This window comes from Euprymna scolopes, chromosome 28 (genome assembly GCF_053919585.1).
Source record: "Euprymna scolopes isolate OS-2025 chromosome 28, ASM5391958v1, whole genome shotgun sequence".
In the NCBI taxonomy this organism is placed as follows: Eukaryota; Metazoa; Mollusca; class Cephalopoda; order Sepiida; family Sepiolidae; genus Euprymna; species Euprymna scolopes.
In genome coordinates, this window is record NC_136509.1 from 38,219,497 (window position 1) to 38,244,285 (window position 24,789).

The 24,789-nt window shown below is 32.8% G+C and overlaps 1 protein-coding gene and 1 long non-coding RNA gene across 13 annotated transcripts in view; one reads left to right on the forward strand and one right to left on the reverse strand.

Moving 5' to 3' along the window:
• Positions 1 to 24,789, forward strand: part of LOC145249568 (uncharacterized) — a 585,438-nt gene that overhangs the window by 52,471 nt on the left and 508,178 nt on the right. The gene's annotated exons all lie outside the window — the stretch shown is intronic.
• The window catches only part of LOC145249574 (uncharacterized), a 61,747-nt gene that overhangs the window by 22,424 nt on the left and 14,534 nt on the right, over positions 1 to 24,789 (reverse strand). Inside the window, exon 1 of one of the 2 annotated variants that reach the window (XR_013863551.1) lies at positions 2,055 to 2,145. The exons of the other annotated variant lie outside the window; for it this stretch is intronic. This is a non-coding gene — a long non-coding RNA (uncharacterized LOC145249574). Of the gene's footprint in view, positions 1 to 2,054; positions 2,146 to 24,789 lie in introns of those variants that run through there. 2 annotated transcript variants of the gene reach the window in all.

Below are 24,789 nucleotides of genomic sequence, written 5' to 3' on the forward strand. Positions count from 1 at the left end.
ATTCCTAACCTTTTGGGAGCTGGCTTTTCTCCACATTAAAAACCAACCTTGTGTTTAACTTTGACCTTGTTGAGAGGTAAATAAATAAGAACAAATAGTAACCCAAAACTCACGAGTAATTTAATGCTATATATTATTTATGATGTCTATGTAAGAATGAATGCCCCTCCTTGGCAACTGTTGACTCTAACATTTGTGTGCTGTGGTTTTCTCTTTATCTTCATCTCTTGTTCTGGCTGAATCATCTATTGCACTGATGATCACTGAAGGTTCAAACATTGGTTAACAAGTATACAAAGAGCAACATGAACTCGCAAGAAAAAAAAAACACGAACTCCGATACATTATGTATAAGCCTCCCAAGCGCTAGCATCCACATATCAAGTTCTAGTGTAACAGCTAGGACTCAACTAATTTGTTGTTCGGTTGTAGTCCGCTCATATCATCTGCTGAGCTTTCACTCCTTGGGTCTACTCCAATGTGCTCTAAGTTGAACTCTCAAAACTTAAATATATTTAGTTTTGACTGGAATTCCTAATGACCAGTCTTTGTCTCAATCATTCCCAACTGATCAGCAGAAAATGATTAATTCCACCTGGTTTTTCAGCTGTCCACCCAGAAACCATCAAATCATTCTATAACTTTACTTTTGTAAATTATTTTCTTACATTCTCCAGTGTTTTGGCTCGGATGCAGTCCATCATATAATGTTACTTCAAAATTTAGTAGGTGATCTCTCTTGTTCTTTCTTTAAAGCCTCTTTTTCACAGAAGAGACATTGCTTATTTCTCTCTAAGTCTATTGTTACTTTCATGAAAAATGCTTGACTGAACACCACTTTCTGGTTCCACCTTGAAAATAATTCATAGCAAGAACTCACTTTGCTTCCACAACACGAAAAATAACTTTCCTTTTTTTTTTCTTTTCTTCTCTCACGCCAGCAAAATTTCCAGGAACAGAACATATATAATTTTCTTATCTAATTAAAACTACATCAATGAACCGAGAAGGCTTGAGTAAATTTCTTAGTTTTTTTTTTACATTGTTGGTACGTATTGTCTCTTGGCTTCCCCAACGCAAAAATGCTTGAAAAATGTGCCGACCATGTGATGCAATTTTCATCTAACCAATCAACACTTGCATCTAGCTCGTTTTGTCTAGGTAGCTGATGCCTGATAGCTATCACCTAACTTACTGGGAGCACTGAGTGCATTTCCATTCATCACCAGGACGTGCTGACATACACTTAATGGCATACACTCAAAATTCACACTAGTTGAACTAATCTCTGCCTATGGCGTAAGACTCCAATATAAAACCCCACAAATGTGTGGGCTTTTGTGTCTAATTCATCAAGATCTTTATAAATTTCTATGACTAAATGATTTTAATGAATAAAATATATAAAGTGATAAATGATGGTTGTTTCTGATTCCGTTCCTTGATTCTTAAAGCAATGAATTTACTGAGTTCCACTTTAACTCATGTATCAAATATTGATGTTATTGTTTTTTTTTTGTTTTTTTTAAAAACCCTTTCCGATTGCAAAGCGCAATTGTGTTCTGCAGAGCCATAAAAAATAATTTTTCCCTACTAAACAACCAAATCAAACTCCATGAAAAGATATTCGAAGATATAAAGGACTTGAAGCATGAAATACTTTTTACTAAAATGACCAAATTTGGTATTAAATGACCCTAAAATGGTTGATGTACCGTAGAACAAAACAATCAAACTCCTTCAACTTGATAAGAACCTATTTACTTGCCTCTCTACAATGGTAAAGTCAGACACAAGTTTGGATGTGGAGGATATGCAGCAACCCAAGAAAGGAGCACTTTGAATAGGACAAAAATAGAAGTTGCCCCAGTTAAGAGGGATATATCCTCCTCCGACTGAGTTCAGAACAGATGCAACACTTTTATCCTAGGAAGTAAATAAACACCTACTTACTTTATGAGGACAGTTAAACACAGTCAGTTTTTAATGGGTGGAGAGGGTGTCGAATTCCTCAAAAAGGGTCACTCTGAATTTGGGTAAAATTAAAAAATTACCTCGGTTAGTGATTTCTCCTTCACTAAATGACTGCAGAAAAGATGGAGTGTAATGTCAGAATAAATAATGCGCTTTGATTCTAGCTCTGCAGGCCAAGGAAATGAATAAGTAATGTTGGAATTTAAGTGTATTGTTGTAATCCATGCCTTAATTTGGTTTAAAAAAAAAAAAAAAAATTTTTCGCTGGGTGTGTTTGAAGCCGGTGTTTTTTTTTTTTTTTTAACCAAAACGCCACCACTCCCTGAAACGTCAACATCACAGATATCCACAAGTGGTCATTGTAAAAAAAAAAGTCAGAAAAATTTAATGATTCATATTCCAAAACTATTTTTAACATCTTAATACTTTTGTTTCAAAGAACTTTTCTAATTTGACACTTTTTAAATTTTTTTTTTTTAAATTTCCTGAAGTTGATTTTATTCCTTTTTTTTTTTTAATCGACTGGAATGATCCTCTACCAACACTTGAAAAGTGTGTAGGTTGTGGGGTTAACTTAAAGAGGATTTTCTATATCGAAGTTTGTTTGATTTTTCAGAATATCCAACAAAGTAAAAAAGGGATGAAAAAATAAATACACAAAAAATAAACATAACCAAAGGCAAGCTAAGTTGCTGTTCTACTTAACTCTTTTTTTTTTTTTTTTTTTTTTTTTTTTGTTAAAGATGAAGGTTATATAAAGCCTGTCGAGTTTGAACCTTATTTAAGCCCCGATAATTGCTCAAAAATCGAAAATTAAACAAAATACTGGTAGAACATTACATTTTCACATGATTGGTGACATTTATTGGATGCGTTTCTATCAGTATTTTGTTTAATTTTTGAACGATTATCGAGGCATAACTAAGAGCACCATTGCTTTTCATTCTAACTAAAGAGCTTTTACACAAAAGCCAGAGTAAAAATACTTATGCTTCAGTCAAGGTTCGAACTCACAACCTCTGTCTTTAAGTACAGTGTGCTAACATATTGACTCACGTAGGCATTTATAAAATGATCTTGATATTAAATACATAAACCAGGCTCTCTCTTCCTCCCCCCTCTCTCTGTTTACAGGTGAATATAGGTCAGCCTACTATCAAAAAGTGAGAAAGAAGAGAACAATGAATATTAAAAAATTTGCCTTATTACATTTCAATGGGAATAGATTTAATGAAGGGAGTGAAAAATACCGTTTTTTATAAGTAAAATACCGATCAGGATTGAATATTAAAAATCTAATTTATAAAATTCACTGTCTGTCTTCATATTTTCAAACTCTATCTCTTCCAAAACTTAGTCGCAGAGTGGCGCTAGGGGCCTCAAGCAATTGGATTTTTTATAGACCATTCTTTTATGGGACTTTTAGCCTGTTAAAATAATTTTTAAGGGGCCAAAATTGAAAAAATCGTTATACATTTTTTGCATTCATCCTGGTTTATTTTTAACCAGTTTATTCATATGTGTGTCACATTAGTACAGTGATAATGTCACCAGCTTTGAATGCTACAGTTTTGTATTCGGTTTCGATTCTGTCTGATAGCACACAGATACTTTTTTTTTTTTTTTTTTTTTTTTTTTTTTTTTTTTAACTTTTGAAATTACGACTCTAATATATACGAAATCTGGACAAATCAAAATATTTAAGTGCATTTTACGAATGGACAAAGCCCCCCTCCCCACTAGTCAATGAAATTAATTTAAAATAACATTTTTTGTTAACAACATTGATCAATATTTGACACTAATAATAAAGCATGTTCGAAATGTTGAACACATCTATGAAGCAAATTTTTTTCCCTTGAAATATTATCTTCTATATATATATATATAAGGCAAAATGTGTGTGATCATTTTATGTATGTCTCGCAAAGGCTTTTTTTGCCGCGATTCTCGAGGGGGCTTACTATGTCTTAAAACTTTATATACCATCTAAATCATAATATCGAGGATTTGCAAACGCAGGTAGTGTCTAGATTTATTTACATCGACTTTTATAAAAATCGTGCTATTTCGCCGTGTCGCATGTTTGTTCGAATTTTAAGTATAAAGTAAAACTAATTGAAACGTTGCATGTTCTCGGCTTTCACGTTGGAACGTCCAGAAAGCAATCAGCTTTTGATCAATGTGGAGTTTCTCCTTATATCAGACAATTGCTATTCAATTTAGACAATCCCCTTTAAATGGGGAGCTGGTTCCCCCCCCCAATCATCTTGGGGAAGCGAAAACTGCCCCGCATTGAAACAAAGTAAACAAACCCCAAAAAGCTGTCCCACATTAAATAAAGTACTGCCACGTCATCGTAACGCTCCTGCGATCACCTCATTAAACGGCTACCTGTCAATCAAACCTATTTGACTCGCATTTTAACCCTTAACTTATTTCTCTCACTCGTGGCAGAGATGGTTAAGTGGTTGGCTTTTGTTTCCACCTCCGCGTCAAGGCTTCGGGGTTCAATCCTACGAAAACCTTTTTTTCTTTTCTAACACTCACACCTCCAAACACCCGGGCAACGCCGGGTACCCCCCCCACTCCCACTAGTGTTATATGAAATCTCCATCGCTCTATATTAATGAAGGTAAGATTATAATGTGACTGACTACCTAGTTTTAGACAGATTTCCATAACTTGCATGGGTCTCCCATTTAGTAACTGCTCGGACGTTTGTTCACCTTAGAACAGCTATAGTTTGTTTGAAGCAAAAATTTATGGTTGGATACTTTTCATAACACCGACACCGCCAAAGAGATATGTATTTTGTGAAGACACCATCTCGCCATAGTTCTCGCTAACTCATTTCTTTATATGAGCAAAAAAAAACATTCCGATAAAAAAATCATATTAATAAAAGATGGCAACTTGTTCATGTTTATTTGTTAAACGTCTACATTGTATTGCTATCCATAAATTAGCTTTTACATAGATTTAATTCATTTTGTAGTAAAATAACTCTTAATCACAAAAAATGTGTGTGGTCTTTACCGTATATATTGGATAATTATATTTTAAACAATATATATGTACGCTCCCCATTTGGGGGTACCAAAATTGATGAAAAGGGAAAATTTCCCACTCGCATTTAGGTAAAAAAAAAAAAAAATGCACTTTCATATAAATAATTGAATTCATTCAAAAGTATCACAAAAAAAAAAAAACCCAAATAAAATCTACATAAAAATGTGATACATCCAGCAGTCGCACGAGATAGCCCAAACATAGAGGTTTAGGCTTCTAACCATGGGATCCCAATTTCGAATCTCGCTAGATTCAGCCACTTTGAGGAGTCATAGGTGACGAAACATGTGTCAGTGGATAATTATATTTTAAACTATTTATAAATTTATATATTTTGGCAGCAAGTCATTGTTCAATCAGACGTGCTTAAATACGAGTTATTTTTTCCGATTTTTCTGGATATCTATTCGCCAAGTGGTCTTTTTTATATCAGCTGGCATGTTGTATAGAATGGCGCCCCCCCCCCCCAGTTTTGGTTCAGCCATTTTCTTAAGCGCTTTCTATCGGTGCATCCGATTATCATCAGGAGCGATTGTTGTTGTCGTTTTTGTTTTTCTTTTGAGGCTTGGTGTATTTATTTCATAGTTTTCTGTGATTTTTTTTTTAATTGTTTATAAACCAACGTGTACCATTCTATACAACATGCCACCCTAGGATAAAGGTTAATAAGTGTTAGGTAGATAACAAGACAAACATGATCAGTAATAGAACTTGGGTAGCGCTGTATTTAAGAAGACTGCTCAACAGGAACTTATTTACATTAGATTCGAAAAATGACCATGCTATAGTCAGCCAAGAAGCAGTTATACGGTATTGTGTTCCACAGATGGACAGTTCTAGGAAAAAAATACTCTGCTTATGAAATTTTCGTTTAGCTTAAAACTGATGGAAATTGTTGAGTTATTGTAGCTAGACGAGCATTTGTTGCAAACATTTTATGGTGGGAAGGGACCATAGATTAGAGTTCAGTCGGGCACCTAGCATAAAAGTAACACTAGAGCAGAGACAGATTCATGACGTCTCTTCTATGAGAAAGAGGGACTAGGGAGGTGAAAAGGTCATTGCCCACTAAATTTTGAAGACCGTTTTGAACCCTGTCAAGATAGGGAAAAGTACTCTTAGAAGCTTCACCCCAGATGTGGCGACAGTACTCCATCTTAGGACGTTATTTGACTCTTGTACAGGTAGTGGATTGTGTCAGGAGTGAGATTCTTTCTGGAGTTCACCATTTTTCCAGTGATTTTTTTTTTTTTTTTTTGTTTTTGGCAATGGATTTGATGTATATACCAGATATGTTATATAGAGGGTTTTGATTTTAAAGATTTGCATATTTTTCATGGCTTTGTGAATGTAATGTTTTGATTTATTCATTAAAAAAAAACAAAAAAAAAAACATGTGACACATAATGAAAACAGGGCTGTTGTATCGGTAGCCTAAATGTTTGCCTTTGATTCTGACAGCAATAAATTTGCCCTGATTACCCCTCCGGCTCCCCACCCCTGCATGTATCTTTTGCATATGTTATCCTTTTTACCATAATGTGTAGTATTGAAATGTTTTGTCATATAAATAACATTCACCACCTCCACTATTTGGAATGTCAATACTTCTATCCGAATGTCATTGTGGATATATTTGTACAATTTTTGAATTGACTGGTTTAGCCATACTTTCCCCCTACACCCAAAAACAAAACAAAAAGCAATGACCGGACCTGTTTGATTGAAACCGGTTCATAACGCATATGATGAATACAGAACAGTGGAAAGAAATAAGTTTTATTCGAAGTTCATTACATGTTGTGCAAGTACTGGTTCATTTATAAATTTTCATAAATTATGTTCTTTGGACATTGAAAATGGTTATAATAGAGAAAATAGCGGCTTTTACTAAATATTAGAAGACTGATATAAACTATGAGTCAAAATATGATGGAAAAAGTTATGCTTTGCCAGTGTTCGTATTAATAATATAAGATCATAGAAATACATTAGTAATTGCATTTTTATATAATATGTGTGTGTGTGTGTGTGTGTGTGTGTGTGTGTGTGTGTGTGTGTGTGTGTGTGTGTGTGTGTGTGTGTGTGTGTGTGCCCAGCGTTGGCCAGTATTAAACATAATGTTAAATTCCTTTTAACAAAAAATAAAGTAAAAAAAAAAAAAGGAAAGAAACTGATACATATGCATGTGAGTATTATGTTTTTCCTAAACAGTTCACTTCTTGTAAGTTTAAAAAAAAAAATACTCAAACTGAGATCAAAACCCAAAGACAATGAGTTAAGTACGATAACCATTAGGCCAGCTTGACACTAGTTTAAAAAAGTGTTTTCAAACCTACTTATTTTAACATAAGGAGTCGGTCATGTGAACGATTCACGCATGTGCATTCATGAAACAGTTAACAAATAAAAACCCAATGACCCTCCCCCCCCACAAACCAATTTTTCAGTTTTAACCCCTTTAGCAACTTTTTTTCTGAATCAAAACCGATTAAGTTTTCCACATGTCTGAATACCCTATATACTAAATTTCAGATTTGTAGATAAAAAATTTGTGTATATAGGTTGAGAATTGTCCTCACACGCACATTTTCACTTTAGATATACTAGTGGATTATGTGGCGTTGCCCGGTCATAAAATATGCATAAATATTATATTTTATAATTAATACAGAAACTGAGACATGTGCATGCAAGTATTGTTTTTTTAAACCATTCACTTCTTGTAAGTAAAAAAAAAAAAAAAAAAAATACTCGAACTGAGATCAAAACAAAAACTTAGACAGTGAGTCAATTACGATAACCATTAAGCCAGCTTAACATTATATTTACAAAGTGTTTTCCACCCTACTTATTCTTAACATAAAGAAACCTTGATGTTTCACAGCCATGCATGCGCATTCGAGAAACAGTTGATAAGTAAAAGTTCTGTGTGTGTGTGTCCCCCCCCCCCGCCATAAGAAAACACTTGCCGTTGACTTTTTATTTTGAGTAAAGGGTTTCTGTCTGGATGCATTCTAGACGATAGGGGTTGTCTGGCTTGCTGTTAATGCTTTTTAACATTTTTATTTCAATATGATAGCAGTGAACGAGACAATAAAAACGTGTCGCTGGGTATTAAAAACATGTTTGAAATTGAAAGCGGACAATAATCGTTGCTCACTTAAAAAGTGAGAAAGAAAGATAACGTCTTAAATTGAACGGTTTAAAAAAAAAAAAAAAGAAGTAAAAGTCGGTATAATAAGCAGAAAGGGGGAAATTTAATTATAGAGCTTAGATTTGTGTTCAGTCATTGTTATGCAGATTGTTGTGTGACTGGTAAATACACATTGCTCTTTATTACCTCTTCTAAGTGATCAACTATAGTCTAGGACGACGCAAAGCTTTTTTTTCATTAGCTGCTACAGTAAGATGTAGGAGAGGGCATCACTTCATTCCAGGATTACTTCCCTTGTCCTCCATCCTCCCCTTATAATGCCGAGTGTTTAGTAAGGAGGTATCAAGTACAATTTGCAAGTCTTTTATATGGCTTGACCGAGGATTGATTCCTGATTCTTTGCGAACATTCTAATCATTATGACAAATGGGCCAGCCGATTTGTCATAATTGTTAGCAAAGTTTTTAAGAGGTTGGTCGACAATAGGCTTGTTCATTTTCTGGAAAGTCTGGGCCTCTTTAGTGATGTTCAGTATGGCTTTGTGATTTTCGTCCGACAGCTGATCTATTAACTGTTTTAACTGAATGGCTCTATTGGTTTATGAATAATTCAGGCAAGGACAGGGTCATTGTGTTTGATAGTGTGGCATTCTGGTCTTCTACATAAACACTGACCTTATGGTATTATTGGTAAAGTTCTTAACATTTTGAGATATTTTTTTTTTTTTTGTTTCTTAATGGAGTATGTTCATTTTCTTTTCCTATCAATGCTGGTGTTCCTCAAGGCTCTACTCTAGATCCAACACTGTTTCTTCTCTATATAGATGACCTTCTAGAGAATATTATTCAGAAAGTTAACATTTATAATGATGACGCCACCCTCTATTCTAGTATTGTTTCTTGCCCATCTTTTTCGGATCAGTTAAAATATGCAGTTGATCTAGAAGTTGATTTGGGTTCTATTATTGTTGAGGGTAAGAAATGGCTTACTTCGTTTAATCCTGTTAAGATTCAGCTATTGTCCTTCAATCGCAGGTGCGTCCCTTTTCTCCTGGAGATTTTTATGGATGGCTCTGCTCTTGATGAGAAATCGACTCTAAAACTTTTTGGTCTTTCTTTCTCGTCATATCTTCTAGTCCATACAATACTATTAAGTTCAGTATTTATTTCAATCCATTTTTTTTTTATTACGTTTTCACCCCAAACAAGGTACAGTGCCACGTTGATATAGAGGGCTACTATCAGGGACATAAGTTTCAGGGATACTATGTCGGGAGTTGAGCAGCAAGATGTCTGTCCACATTAAACTTAAACTTCTGCATGTCAGTACATTCGGGGAAGTAGAGACTCTGAAGGGAATTCTAGAGTCTAGCAGTTCTGGGGAAGAAATTATGAGAGTAGAAGGCTTTCTTACATCTAGAGATCTCTGTAGGGGTGGAACTTTGCTGCTTGTATTGAACTTGGCTTTGATTTATTGAGAATGAAACCAGACATAAAAAAAGAATGAATCTGTATTATATTTCTCTTAGTCTGTTGGTCTGTCCACTCCAATTTTTATTTGAAACTAGTGGGCTGATCTAACTAAAATTTTGCATGGACCTTTGCTATAAGATGCAGCAAACTAAGTATTATGGTATCCATTCAATGCATAATTAGAGATTAATAGAGGTTAGTACTTAATGAAAAAAATGAGCACAAATTTAACCATATTCTGTACTGACATGCAGAAGTTCAAGTTTAATGTAAACATCTTACTGCTCAACTCCCTACATAGTATCTCTGCAGCTTATGTTCCTGATAGTAGCTCCCTACATCCAAGTGGCACTGTGCCTTGTTTGGGATGAAAATCTAATGCAAAAAGAAATCAAAACAAAAAACATTCAGTCATCAATTTGACATAAAACCCTCATTCTAAATAAACAGGCTATAACTATAGCCTGTTTTTAACGGACAAAAAGTCTAATGGGTTAATAATCCATTGGTGTCTAAATTACAAACGAACCTTTGCCTTTCTTTATATAAGAAAATAATGAATAAACATTTAAAAACAAGAAAAACAATTAAGTAATGCAACACTTGGTAAAAGAAAGCGGTATTCCCCTTTCTTTGTGACGGTGGTCAAGTGATTAACGACACGAACTGACAACCACAACCTAGGTGTTCCAAGTTAGTCCAGTTCATTTCGCAAAATCACTTTCACTTAGGATGTTATCAACCTTCACGTTATCCCTCTTGTAAATACGCAATGTTTTTCTAAAAATGAATTCTGACTAGAAAAGCATCAGGAGAAAACAATACCAACAATAGAATCTTCGGATTCATACGATATAGTGATGATTTTAAGGTTGCATCTTAAAACATTCCTAAATGTAATTGAGTCTTGAAAAACAAAAATTATGACAAAGTATGTTCGTCTATTGGAATTAGTATGACACAATGCAGTAGAACCCCGGGATACGTTGGCCCTATGATACTTTTTTTTTTTTTTTTTTTCCAGTGTGTTTTTTTTTTTTTTCTTTTCGGCTCCTGGTTACGCTATTTGCCCCGCCTTACTGTGTTATTTATGTTATTCGATTATATACTGTACTGTATTTTGTTAATTTTTTTTTTTATAAAGTATCCTGGGGTTCTACTGTAATAAATAAAAGTTATACATAAAAATTTAATTTGAAATTTAATGGACATTGCCCACGAAGGTTTCAATTCTACTCGCAACGATATATTGAATTTAGTAGTCAGCGTCTAACTGCATAACTAATTGAGTTTAAACTAAATAAACTGAGATAGAAGCCCAGATTTATAACAAGGTTGGGATGTTTAATTACGCTTAGGTCGACAAGTCTATCCTCTGGGTTTTGATTGGTTGCTAGTCCATGAATGAATAATCTATCTATATGAAGTTATATATGTGTATCATCATCATCATCATCATCATCATCATATCGGTTTAACGTTTGCTTTACATGCTGGCATGTGTTGGACGGCTTTTAAAAATTGATTTTCAAACTTATTTCTGGTTAGATTTTTTTTTTTTTTTTAAAGTCATTTCCTTAACTGACTGTGCCCGGTCATAAAATACACTTAAATATATTTTAATTCATGGAGATTTTATATTTATTATTACAGAGTCAATTTCCTATTGAATATTGTGCCTTATATATAGTACTGATTTCAAAAGTTAAAAAAACAAACAAAACTGACTTGTGCCATTAGCTAGAATCAAAACCAAAACATTTAGCGCTTCAGCTGCATTCCCTAAAATTAAACCACTTCAAACTATGAATAAATTTGAGCCTGCATAAAAATGATAGAAATATTTTAGCAAGTTGAAATGAACATTTTTTGCACATCAATTTGCACTTATTTCTGTATGTGTTATCCATCCAAACAAAGATTTTACTCATTATAAACCATCCTTGGTGTATAATTACGATTTCCTGTTAATTTCAGTATTATGTGGCCAGTAGTTTAAGAGTTTATTAGTTAAATATTTACAAATGCACACACATGCATACATCTACTGTTATATATATATATAGCAAATAGTTAATAAAACATGTTAAAAAACACTTTGAAAAAGAGTTAAAAACATATTTAATCTGAAAAGGAAACACTTAATAAGTGGATAGTCCTTAATTCGCAGAGTTTCGAAGAAATACTTTCCTTCTCATCAGAGGGTAGGAATTAGCAAAATGCGGGATCGGATTTTGCATACAAAAGTATTTGATGAAACAACAAGTAAGTCAAAGATCTTACTTGATAACAAAAAGTGAACCAGAGGGAATATGGTAAAGAAAAAGGTGATTTCACGTGAATGGATAGTCTGGTATATATATATATATATATATATAAGTAATGTGATTTATAATTTAAAAATTTTTAAAATTTTTTAAATTTAAAAATCAAAATTTAATTCAATTAAAAATCAGTTTCATAAGAAGGAACAACAACAAAGTGCAGATAATTGACTTTGTTGTTGTTCCTTATGAAACTGATTTTCAATTTAATTAAATTTTGATTTTTAAATTTTAAAAGTTTTTAAATTATAAATCACATTACTTAATATTGAATTAGCTCTAGGACATTTAACTATCGAGCTTATTATATATCTAAATTACAACGAGCATTTCCTGTATTTTAATTAAACTAGTAATTTCACTATTACATTAAAATACACTTAGCTCTTTAGACTATTATTCTAATCTCCTTTAAATTTATATATATATATATATATATATATATATATATATATATATATTAGTAACAAAATACAGCACAGTATATAATACACATGTATAAATTACATTATATATAGCACCATAAGGCGGGGCAAATACCGTAACCAGGGGACGGAAAAAACTTGTATTCTACATCATAAACTGAAAAAAACTGTATCCTAGGGCCACCATATACTGGGGTTGTACTGTGTGTGCGCATATATATATATGTATATATATATATATATATATATATAATATTCACACACACACACAAAAAGAAAAAAGGGTTGTTCCAAAAGTAAAGCCTCCTCGTTTTTAACTCAAAAAGTTGAAGAGCTATAAAGACAGTAGTGGTACCATTAAAACGAACGGCCTTTTGTGCTCCAGAATTTATTTTGCTACATAGTCACCACCATTCTCAATGCATTTTTGCCAGGAATTAAATAACTCCTTACTGCTTCTGATGCATGCCCATGACAAGAGTTGCTTTCTCAGTCTCGCACTGTAAATATCTACAGCAGAGAAATTAAACTTTCAGGTCATGAATGCACAAGTTCAGTCATCATAACGATGCAATTTGCAATTCCCTCTAATCCATTTGGGCGGAATAAAAAATAGGAAGCATTATTTTTGGAACATCCTTTGTGTGTGTGTGTGTGTGTGTGTGTGTGTATATATATTTCAAGTTAATATTTTCCAGGTAAAGCAACCAATGAAATTTTAACAAGGTTAATTACAAGAGTGCTCAATACCAAATTAGAGCAAGATATACTTTTTATTTGTTTTACAAATTATTCAGGGATTCAAAAATTTCCTGTTTCTTTTCTATTTAGATACATAGTTTACTCACCCTAATCGGAATTGGAAGGTTTAGGAGTATCAGAATCGGAAAAATTGATGTCTATTTTCTGATCCCAAAAGATTCTTTTATCTTTATTTGATTTTGTTTAAAGTAAAATCTTCCATTGCTGGTAATAATGATAAAATAATAAATATTTATTGATTTTAAATTACCAATAAAACTAAAATCAATAAATCGCTCTCCACCGTTGTATTTTGACGTTTCGTAAAATATCTGCATATTTAAGATGTGTTTCTACGAAAATCGGGGGGGGGGGGGGGGGGAATAACAATCGTATAGTTAAATAATTAGAGATTTATAAAGAATCGGAATCAGGGATTGAGTACGGAATCGGTAATTGTATCAAAATCGGGAAATATATTGGAATCGTCCCATCACTAATATATATATATACTTTTTATTGTTTTACATAAGCATTAATATGTCGCTATATATATATATATATATATATATATATATATATATATATATATATATATAATTATTTTCTACTTTACTACCTAGCTCTACCTACATATTGAGCACTGTTGAAGTAAATACTTAGTTTGCGCATGAATTTATATGTCGCTATATATATATATATATATATATATATATATATATATATACATATATATAGTAAATTATATATATATATATATATAACTTACTACCTAGCTCTACCTACGTATTGAGCACTGTTGAACTAAATACTTAGTTTACGCATGAATTTATACTTTCGTATGTAAATTTGTGATTAAATGAAGTGGTCTTTTATATATATATATATATATATATATATATATATATATATATATATATATATATATAATGTAATAAAATTATTTTATAGCTTAAGTGAATTAGTAACTTATATTATTTGGTGTCATTTAAAACAAACATGCCACCCTTCACAATCACAACTTTGAAAACTCATAAACATTAATGAAACATAATGAAACTATTTCAGCTCTCTAAGTAAGTAATTAAATACCTAATTAATAACTTGTTTGTGTATGTTAATTAGTTTAGATGAAAATATAATTAATGGTAATTAAATATAATCACTCAGCCTAATGATGATAAACATAGCATGCAGCTTCTACTTATTCCAAAGGAAAGGTTTAAATTAAAAAAAGATAATAATGCATGAATAGTGCATTGTGGAAACATTAAAGCTTGCGTTTGGGTTCACGTAATTTAAGCTTCAGGATAAGAATAAAAACAAAACAATTTTAATGAATAAACAGTCTATAGAAAATAAAACACTCTCATAGTAAATAATCTTATTATATGTATATTAGATTATTACTATTTAAGTTTTCTTTACATGCACGCATATAAATCTGTTTTATTAGTGATTTATCGTAAATATTCGTCAGTGTTGTTAACTCCCCCCCCCCACACACACAAACGAATCTATTTTAGCGAATTATGTATATAATCTTGATCACTATTGTATTTATTTATTTTTTACTTGCAGGGCTTCCCGGCGTTGCTCCGGGGGATAAAAGTGTAACATATTTCTATTAAAACTTCTATTTCTTTACTTCTCTCTATCCATCACTTTTTTTTTTTTTTTTTTTTTTTTTTTTTAAAGGAGTCACCACTTGCTCCTCTTTCTCCCTCCTCTTTCTCTTTCTCCCTCCTCTTTCTCTTTCTCCCTCCTCTTTCTCTTTCTCACTCCACCTCCTCTTTCTCACTCCACCTCTTCTTTCTTTTTCGCTCCTCTTTCTCCCTCTCTCTCACTCCACCTCCTCTTTCTCTCTCGCTCCTCTTTCTCCCTCTCTCTCATTCTCCATCCTCTTTCTCTGACCAGTTCATTCTTCTCTCTGGACATACTGTGACCCTGTCCTTCGCATGTCAGCAAAGTCTGTGTGGCAGGACCTGTCAATTGATTTGATCTGTCTTAATTTAGCAATCGGGTTGATGTGTCGCCACTTCGTCGATCTGTCATGCTAGAAGAAATGCAATTTCATGCACACAAAAGAAAAACAACTCAGTGCTTTATTCTCATGATTAAATTCAAGAAAATTAGCATTACAAGTTGATTCTTTTCTTTTTGGATAATTGTTATTTTATCAACTTGCATGAAAAGAGCTATGCAAACGATGCTCAAGACCGTTTGAATTATGCAAATACCATCAGTAGTTCAAAAGTTATGAGAATTTTAAGTGTCAAAATTTAGGCTTTTCCGTGGACATTTTCTTTAGAAAAAGTGGGCTAAATTACAGACCTCAAAAATTCGGTAATTTCGCCACCATTTATTTCTTTTTCAAGCTATTCTCATGAACCTTGGAACTCTTATGTAAAATTGTGTGCTCTTTCTGATTGTGCAGTCAAATTTGATATATCTTTTCAGCATAAGCCATGAATTATAAATTCAGATGTACAAATTTCAATTTTTTTTAAAACTGGCGCTTGGTATCATACAGTGGGTGTCTATTCATGTACAAAACTAAGTATTATAGTGGTATTTAAATATAGCTTTATTGAGAGCAGGCATTTTTCTGTCTCCTCACCAAAGGAGAGCTTAATCTGGATGTAGCCATTGAATGCCTAAAGAGCATTCATGACCGGTATTTACTACTCCCCTCAGAGAAAAAAAAAATGAGTAGATATGAATTAATCTCAGAAATAAATCAAAGAAAATGTTTCATATAGATTTTGGATTTTTGTAAATGATGAAAATTCCCATAGTCGACCAGAACTTATGCATTTTGGGACCAGTCCAATTTTCAATTTTGTAAATCCACTCTATCTTGGCCAAAATATGCTCTTATTTTCTCAGATGCAACTATAAATCATACTCTACGTGAATCTTTGTAGCTTTCACAGAATACCAGGAATCCTGATAAGCAACAACTATATATTCACCAGTTGATGGTAATTTTTGTCATTTCTATTCTGTTGTTTTACTGAAAATTCAACTATGTAAACAAAGAAATAAAACGGTAATTTTTTACCTTGTTTCCACCTTAACATTTAAAATGATTACCTTTTATAGGTTTTAGGGTATGCTGAAAACAAATATCGCATTTAATTTTTCTGCAAATAAGTAGTTTTCCGGATATTAAGCAATGTTATTTCTTATGTTATCGCTGGTGGCCATCGTGCAAACCCTGAGAAACTATGCACAAACACATGTACCAAGATAGCCACCAGCAATAACATAAGAAATTACATTGCTTAATATCTGGAAAGCTACTTATTTGCAGAAAAATTAAATGCAATATTCGTTTCCAGCATACCCGAAAACCTTAAAATAGTCATTTTAAAGAAAAATGTTAAGGTGGAAACAAGGTAGAAATTTACAAAATGCATCACAATGAAATTCTTTACCGAACCGCATAATTATTATTATTTAGATATCTTCAGTTAAACAAAAAAAACCAAAAAAACTGGTTTGTTTTAAAGATTCTGAAAAATAGTTTTAACAATGAGTTAAAAATAAATTAAAGTTTCACAATTTATTTTATTTAATTGTTAGGTGAAAGTACAGAATAGTTAACAAAACACCCTTCCTTCCCCATGTTAAGAATGGGTTTCTAAATAAGTTATTTCAGCATGATAGCATAAGTGCACAAGTACCTTTTTATTTTTTTATTTTTTATTTTTTTATTTTTTATTTTTTTTATTTTTATTTTTTTTTTACCACTAAAAAACAAACCCGTGTACTACAAGCGTTAAAAACAACAAAATAGTATTGTTTGGAAATCAAATTTGAAAAACTTGATAATGTTTTTAAATTGACAAACCCAGAATAAAAAATGAAACTTTTTTTCATAACGAAAGCAGAAAAAATAGCTTTCTATTTTTAAGAGAATACAAACTTGTTAATATGCTGACAAATAAGAGAATACAAACTCATTAATACGCATAGCTAACCATCGCTGTCATCGTTTCCCTTTAAGCGATTTGAATTTCTATAAAAGATAACATTTTAAAGAAATTTCCACGCAATTAATAATTATCAAATATTTACATATTATACATGAAAATAATTCTGAAACTATTATCTATATGAAAATGGATGATATATACCGATTTATCTTATCAATTTAGAAATATTCTTCGTCAACTTTGCTTGGTCGTAACTTTGCTTCCTGTGGTCATAAAAATAAAAATTGCACACCAGTAGAGATGGACTTCTTTGTTTATATAATCTGTAAAATTTCAGCCATATCCAATCAAATTTAACCCCGTGCATATGTATCCAAACGTAACATGAAATGTAAACATTGAAAAAACTTTTTCCCTTTTTGCTGTCGTAATTTTTTACCGTTTTTTCATTTTTAACTTGGAGTATAAAAATATTGAACGCATAAAAGAAAAATAAATTAACATCATTGGAATGCTTATTCTATTCTCTTTTCATCAATGTAATTCTTTTAAAAATTGACTAACAAATAAAAAACATATGACTTGTTGAAGTACATTAGGTATGTAATATTGCCGATATCCACGAAAATACAGCATACGCTTGTAATGCTAAGAAAAGATATACAAATATATAATTATGTACAATTGTCTACAGTTCAATGTTGATTTGGACAGACTCCGCTCGGTAGTGCGGTTGGGATGATGTGAGAAGAGAAGGGGAGCATGTGGCGATTCTAGACCAACAACTTCAGTTCAACTGCCGGGTTCGACTCTGCGCCCCGTTCATATACTCAGGGGAGAGGGTGAAACCGGGGTTGTTCCCTGGACCAATCGTATCCAGTTACATAACCCCAGGGGAGGTTCTCTCCTTCTCGAGTGCATCTGTGGATCTGCAAACGTTCTCATGCCCCGAAAGGTCATTCCCCACGACTCTGGGTTGCGTGCATTGCACTCAAACTATAAACATTTTTAGTCTTGAACCCTGAGTCATTCCATTTTCGGAATACAATTTACAAAAATTTCTCTCAGCTGTCACCTGGGTACACCAATGATAATTAAAGAATAAAAAAAATCATATCTGCCTGGCTTCTCCAGTATTTCGAGACTCTTGAGCTCCCTCCTGTGGGGAGCTTAACCGTTCCTTGGGACAGTCACGTCACATACACACTCATACAGAACTCCTTTTATGGATTTATTGAGAAATCGGTCAGCATAAGGGAAATAACTCTTTGATTAATAAATTAAGTTACTTCCCTTTAGTTAATACATGAAATTGCTGTAAAACCGACTTCCCCTGATGAAATCTTAACCAGTTTAGGGTATAGAATAATTTTTTTTTTTCTAAATTTTAAATCTTATTCATCAGGATAACATCCCAAACACGGACAACTACTCTTTATGCTATAGATTAGTCAAAAAATAAAGGAAAGCAGAGGACATCTTCAGCCACAAGTCCTTATACTGCTACCCAAGTCAAAAATTGATGCATTGGTTCAGTTATATAAAAAGTCAGGTATGAGTTCGAATCTCGCTTGGAATAAGTTTTTTTCTGAATTTGAATCTTATGCATGCATGGAGTGATTACTTTTTGTCCTTAGAAGAGTACACTTTCATGTTTCTTAGTATAATTCAGAGGAGGTAACTTGGATATGGTTCAAGGGAGATAATTTCTCAATATTCTGTGTTGACATTTTCAAATGTTTTTAATAAAAAAAAAAAATCATTGAAATATTTTTTTTTTTTTTTTTTTTCTTAAAGAATTTCTAAATCTAATTTTTTTTCTCAATTTTAACCATGAGGATTGAGAAATATACAAACATTTTTAGAACTTTCAATTTTTTTTAATAATTTGCACAACTTTTTAGTAGATGCTATATTTTGGATTATTACTTACCTGATGAAATATTTCCACTATATTATTATTTAAAAAACAAACTATGTAGCGTACTTGAATTCTCTAAAGTTCTTAACGATTAAAAAAAAAAAAAAAAAATTTTCAAGTTTTTTTTTTTTTTTTTTTTTTTAAATTTTAGGTCATTGGCAGTTACACGTATCTAAACAAAATAATTTGGGAGTTTTTTTTTTCTTTCTTTAGAAATGGAATCTTCTGAAATTGGTAATTTATATCCAAAGATTAATTTAAAATTTGATATGGTTATATAATCACATTGACATACTGTTTCCATGTGATATCCAAAGTGAAGCAAAGTTCAGTCCTTAGATGGATGGCGATTTTAAAATGATTGGTGTTGTACAGACAACCTTGCACCACACCAACATCACCACCTGACGGTCTTGACACTGCCATGATTTTGGCTGTGATGGTTCTTTTCAGTTCATAAATAATCTGGAGGATTGATTTGGTAGGCATTAACTTTAACATAAACCTCGTAGATAAAACTCTGGAGGATTAAACTTCGGTGAGTGTGAAACTCATTCAGGATCACATCGCTTAATGATGATAGGATCACCAAAGTGTGCCTGAAGCCATTACAATATCATTTGGAGTGTGGGAAGTTGATCCATCCTGTCAAAACACAAATGTTCATTCCACACAACACCTCTTTATCTGCTCCAAACTTAGGCGCTTGGGCATTATGATTGGATATCAAAAAAATGTATTTTAAGTAAAAGTATTACGTAATTATATGTTTGTGTCAAAGTTAGTAAAATTTCCAAAAATTATGAAAAATCAGAGTAGAAAAATAATTCCAAGAAAAAATGGAATTTTTCTATTGTTTTTCTATTGCAGTCAATTTTGTAAAACAAACTGAATTATCTCCCTTTTTTTCACTTTTGCTATTTCAAATTAGAAAATGAAAGATCGATAATTTTTTTTTTTTTTTTTTTGTAAAATAAAAAAATACTTCTAGCAAATCTTCTACTTGATCAATTTTTTTTTTTTTAAGTTTCAAATTTTTACAAATTTCGACATTATACATAATTATGTTTATAATGTTTTTACTTAAAACACGTTTAAACATTTTTGGATATCTAATTATAATGCACAAGCATCCAAACTTATTAATGACCATTAGGTGACGTTCATTATTGATTAGTACAAACGTGCACATTTGGAACCTATCATTGAATGGTGATAAAGCAAAGACTGCTGGACATTTTATAACTATAATTTGGTGTACAAGCCAATCATAGATTGAAGTTTATTTGGACCAAATGATTGAATTGCAGCAAGGAATGTGAATTCTGTTTACATATTTGATTGAAGGGATGAGGAACACTTTGTATGTAAAACTCTGCCCTTTCAAACCAAGGGTCATCTACAACAACAATGAACAGTCCAGGGTCATTCATTGTGATCTGTATCAACTAAACACTAATTGGCGAATACAGATTAAAAATTTTTTAATTGTTTGGTAACTTTTTTACTTCAAGAAAATTTATGATTATTTTTTCATTTTTGACGAGTAGTTTTGATCACGCCAAAGAAAAAAATGAGAATGATGCAATGGGTGTGTAATGTGAGTCTAAAAAGTAGACGTAGATCTGATAACCTCAGAGGCAAATTAAATCTAGACAGATTAGGGGGGGGTGCAGTACAGTAGATGTTGATGGTCTGATGATGTTGAAAGAATTGATGAAAATTGTTTGGTTAGATGTAGAACAGTTAAGGTAGCAGGTCCAGTTCACAAGGGAAAGCCAAGGAAAACATAAGAATTGATTTGAGAGACAGAGGGATAAATAAAGACCTGGTCAGAGATAGATTAATTTGCTACTCCATTTCTTAAAGCTGGTCAACGCATGGCAGCATGTATAACAGAACTTGAACCGAATATGACGAAGAAAACACAACAGAGGAAAGTTAAAATTATCAAGCAGAAATTGTGCTACTAGACGTTACGCTTATGTACCTGTCTTGATATGAAAGGAAGTCGTCATTAAATTAGTCGCTTAGTAGCCAACTGAAATTGGTTTGAGTGAAGTAGATCTTAAAGATAAGTACCAAAACTTTTCGTCTTGGAGCAGCAGGGGCAGCTGAAAAAATAGAGGAAAAAATGCCGGCCAACTTTTTTTTTTTTTTTTTTCACTTATAAGCATTTCGAAAAATACAGAACTTTAAATATATATTTAATGAAGCACTATTTTATGTGATTTCATTTAACATAATGAAGAGGTTTACAACAGTACATTTGTCACAATTATAGAAAATTCCATTATGCTTAGCCATAAATCTTAAATTGTTTTTTTGTTTTTTTTTGGGGGGGGGGGCTTTGTTTTTATGGTATATCAACCCCTTTTTGGTTATTTAATGCCAAATCCAGTAATTTTGGAAAAACGTTTTTATTCTTATAGTTATGTTTAAATATTTATTTATGGTGTTTTGTTTGATGTTTTGTAGAAAAAAAAAAATTTTTTTTTTTGACTTTGCAAAACATGGTTGTGTTTTGCAAAGGGAAAGGAAAAAAAGCAATAACATCAATGTTTGATGCATTTTTGGTCAGGAAACCAGTATCTTCAGACAGCCTGATCTGGTATCACCAAATATCTTCATTGGTATTATCACTCCAGGCCAAAGCGGACCTGGGGGCAATGGCAACTAAGGAGCAACTCCACATTCTCCACTACATCCAAATAGGGCCTCATCACTGGATGCCTTTTAAGGTCATACTGAGAACCTTTTTTGTTTTTATTTTTTTTAATGGGGGCGGGGGATCGGTAGTCATGCAATTTTGCCAAATACTTTTTGGATTTACTGTGTTAGACACTCTCTCTCCAAATTATCACATTCACTCTCTGGCCTGATGCTATTTAAAATATCCCCTAATGGTTTTGATGAAATGTTATTTGGGAAATAAAAGAATACACAAGTCATGATGTGGAAGCAAAGACATTAAAATCATCCAAAAAGAAAAACCAAAATGCTAATAAAGATAGCGTCTAGTAGGCATTCGAGTTCTCTAGGGAGATAGCAAAGGACTTTTTTCTTTTTTTTATGGAAATCACTAGAGACAAGGGATTAAGCCACTTGATGTAAGGAGCAAAAAATCAAACAAATATTACTTCAAGATCAAAGATTAGCCAACAATAAGTTATATGAATAGGTTCCAATCCAAAAAACAGCAATTCTTTCCCCTTTGTCAGAAACATTACTCATGGAATGTGAGGACTAAAAGATAAAATAAGGGAAGCGAGAATTATGAGAATGCCGAATGTAAATCTGTTCCATTATTGGAAGAGAATTCTTGAGATAGTGGATGTAGAATTGGTGGTGGTATGCAGTCTCATGACTAGGGCTATGACAACAGCATATTCTTTTCATTGTTTTTACTCTCGAGTATATATCTGACACAGTTTCCGATGGTTTGTTCTACACAAGTCCTGGAAGGTGACTGGTTCACAGTAGAGAGTTCTCGGGTTGGAATCCACAGAGCAAAAGATTCTTCCCGTGACAGAAAGATTTAATATTTATGGAGCAATTCTGGTTTTTGATTGGTTGGTAGCAGAACAGGAATTAATTCGATTTGTCAGTTCCTATCGATAAATATAAAAGCGAAAATGTATGTGTGTTCGCTTTTTCTGTATGTCTACAAAAGGGGTTTTTCAGAGAAGCGGTTGGTCGCCTAACAACTTTTTAAAACTTTTTATATCACATGTAAATCGTAATATCTCAAATTTAACAACGGAGCTCGCCTGTCTATTTAATTTGCTCGACTTCGGGAAGATAAATATTCAACAGTTTTCGCTCGCCGCATGTGGGTTAGGCCTTTTCCTATAATAAAAGCGACACTAATTCTTGTTATTTTTCTGGTCTCGATCGCCGGAAATGTCCGAAAGTGATCAGCTTTGATCAATGTGGAAATATTATTTCCTTATATCAGAAGACAATTGCTATTCAATTTCGACAAGTGGAGCTGTTTCCCCCTACCCCCCAACGTCTTGGGGGGGGAAAGAAAAAAAAAAAAAAAGCATTCCCGCACTAAATGAAATGCTACCCTGCAGTCAAAAGTTGAACTCATTAAGTCATTAAAACGTGCACCTGCCAAATCAAAGTAATTAAATAAATTCAAACGTGTTTCCATTAGCATTTCGCAGTGGCCCAATGGTTAACATCGCACTTTTTTCTTTTTTTTTTCTTTTTTTTTTCACACTTTAATTTCCAACTTTGCCTCAAGGGTTCAGGTTCGATCCTCATAATTACCTACCAAAACCTTTTTTTTTTAAATTTTACCCCCCTCCCCCGGAGTTTTGATTTACCCTAAACCACACACACCTCCAAACACCCGGGCAACGCCGGGTATCCCTCGCTAGTCGTTTATAAATAGAATCTTCCGACTGTGTGGGACCATACCCCATTATACTGCAAAAATATTGTAACGAAAACATAAGATATCAATGGATATATACCTGAGAATCAAAGAAAGGAAAGAATATGCTGTTGTCATAGCCCTACTCATGACTGATTTCTTTATTTTATCATGATTATATTTTTATTACAATATATTGTAAATAGAACTATCCGAATGGTAATGCAGTTCTTCCACACTATTAAGAAAAATGCAAATTTTATTGAGGCATATCCTGCTTATTTTGGAGTTAAACATCCATGACTATCTTCTGTTGTCTGTTGTACTCTTAGAGATATTATATTAACTTCTATTCATTTATGAGGATATAAGAATTTCTGGTATGTGCTTATATTTCAAAAACTTTATATTATTGGGGGAAAATGAAGATCATTTTCAGATTCAGCACAAAAACTGGCCTAAGATCAACTCTCACTGGTTGAATCTTGAAAACAGCAAGGGAGATAATCCTGCCAAACGAGAACATAAATCAGTTGTGAGATTGCACATCTTTGCCTCAGTGTAAGGATGGGCTTAGTCTTACTTCTCCATATTGTATGAAGTATTGCCAATGTTATTCAATGGAAACACTTATAACTCAATTATATAAGTTTTGCATAATGTTTGCAACAGCTTTCTATGTATAAAATTTTAGAAAAATTGAAAATAAAAATCCTGTCCAAATTTTGATGATTATTTAACAATTAAAAATTAAAGATCAAGTAGTTAGTCTCTATGATGAACAAAACCAAATTATTTTTGTGGAATTAGTAAGCACTGAGACATAGTCCAAAGTGGCAGTTGAGTATACTAGGATCAAAATCGAAACCATAAATTTGGTTTTTGCCTCATTAATGTGAGAGCAGTTGCAATGGGGGAGGGGGGTCAAGACCCTATGTTTGTCTTTGTCTTATTATACAAATGTTCCAGTTAAGACTGTAAATAACTTCTCTTTTTTTTTTATGGGAATCGCTTCAGACAAGGCATGAAGCCACTTGATGTAAGGAACTAAAAAGTAAAAATACTATTTCACTGGTCAAAAAACCAGCCAACAATAAGTGTTAGATGAATAGATGATTCCAACCCAGAAAACAGCCCCCCACCCCTTGTCAGAAACCTCACTTGTGGAATGTGAGGACTACAAAACAAAATAAGGAAAGCAAGAGGTATAAGGCTGCCAAAAGTAAACCCAAGGTGCACTTTTTCCTCTCCATAAAAAAATGGAAAATGAATTGCATGCTCTTCCTGGTGAGCTTCGCTACGTGATTAAGAACTGAACTTCTATCCAGTAGAGAGAGGCTAGCAGCATTTCTTCTGTGTGAAAGAGGCTGAAGAGAAG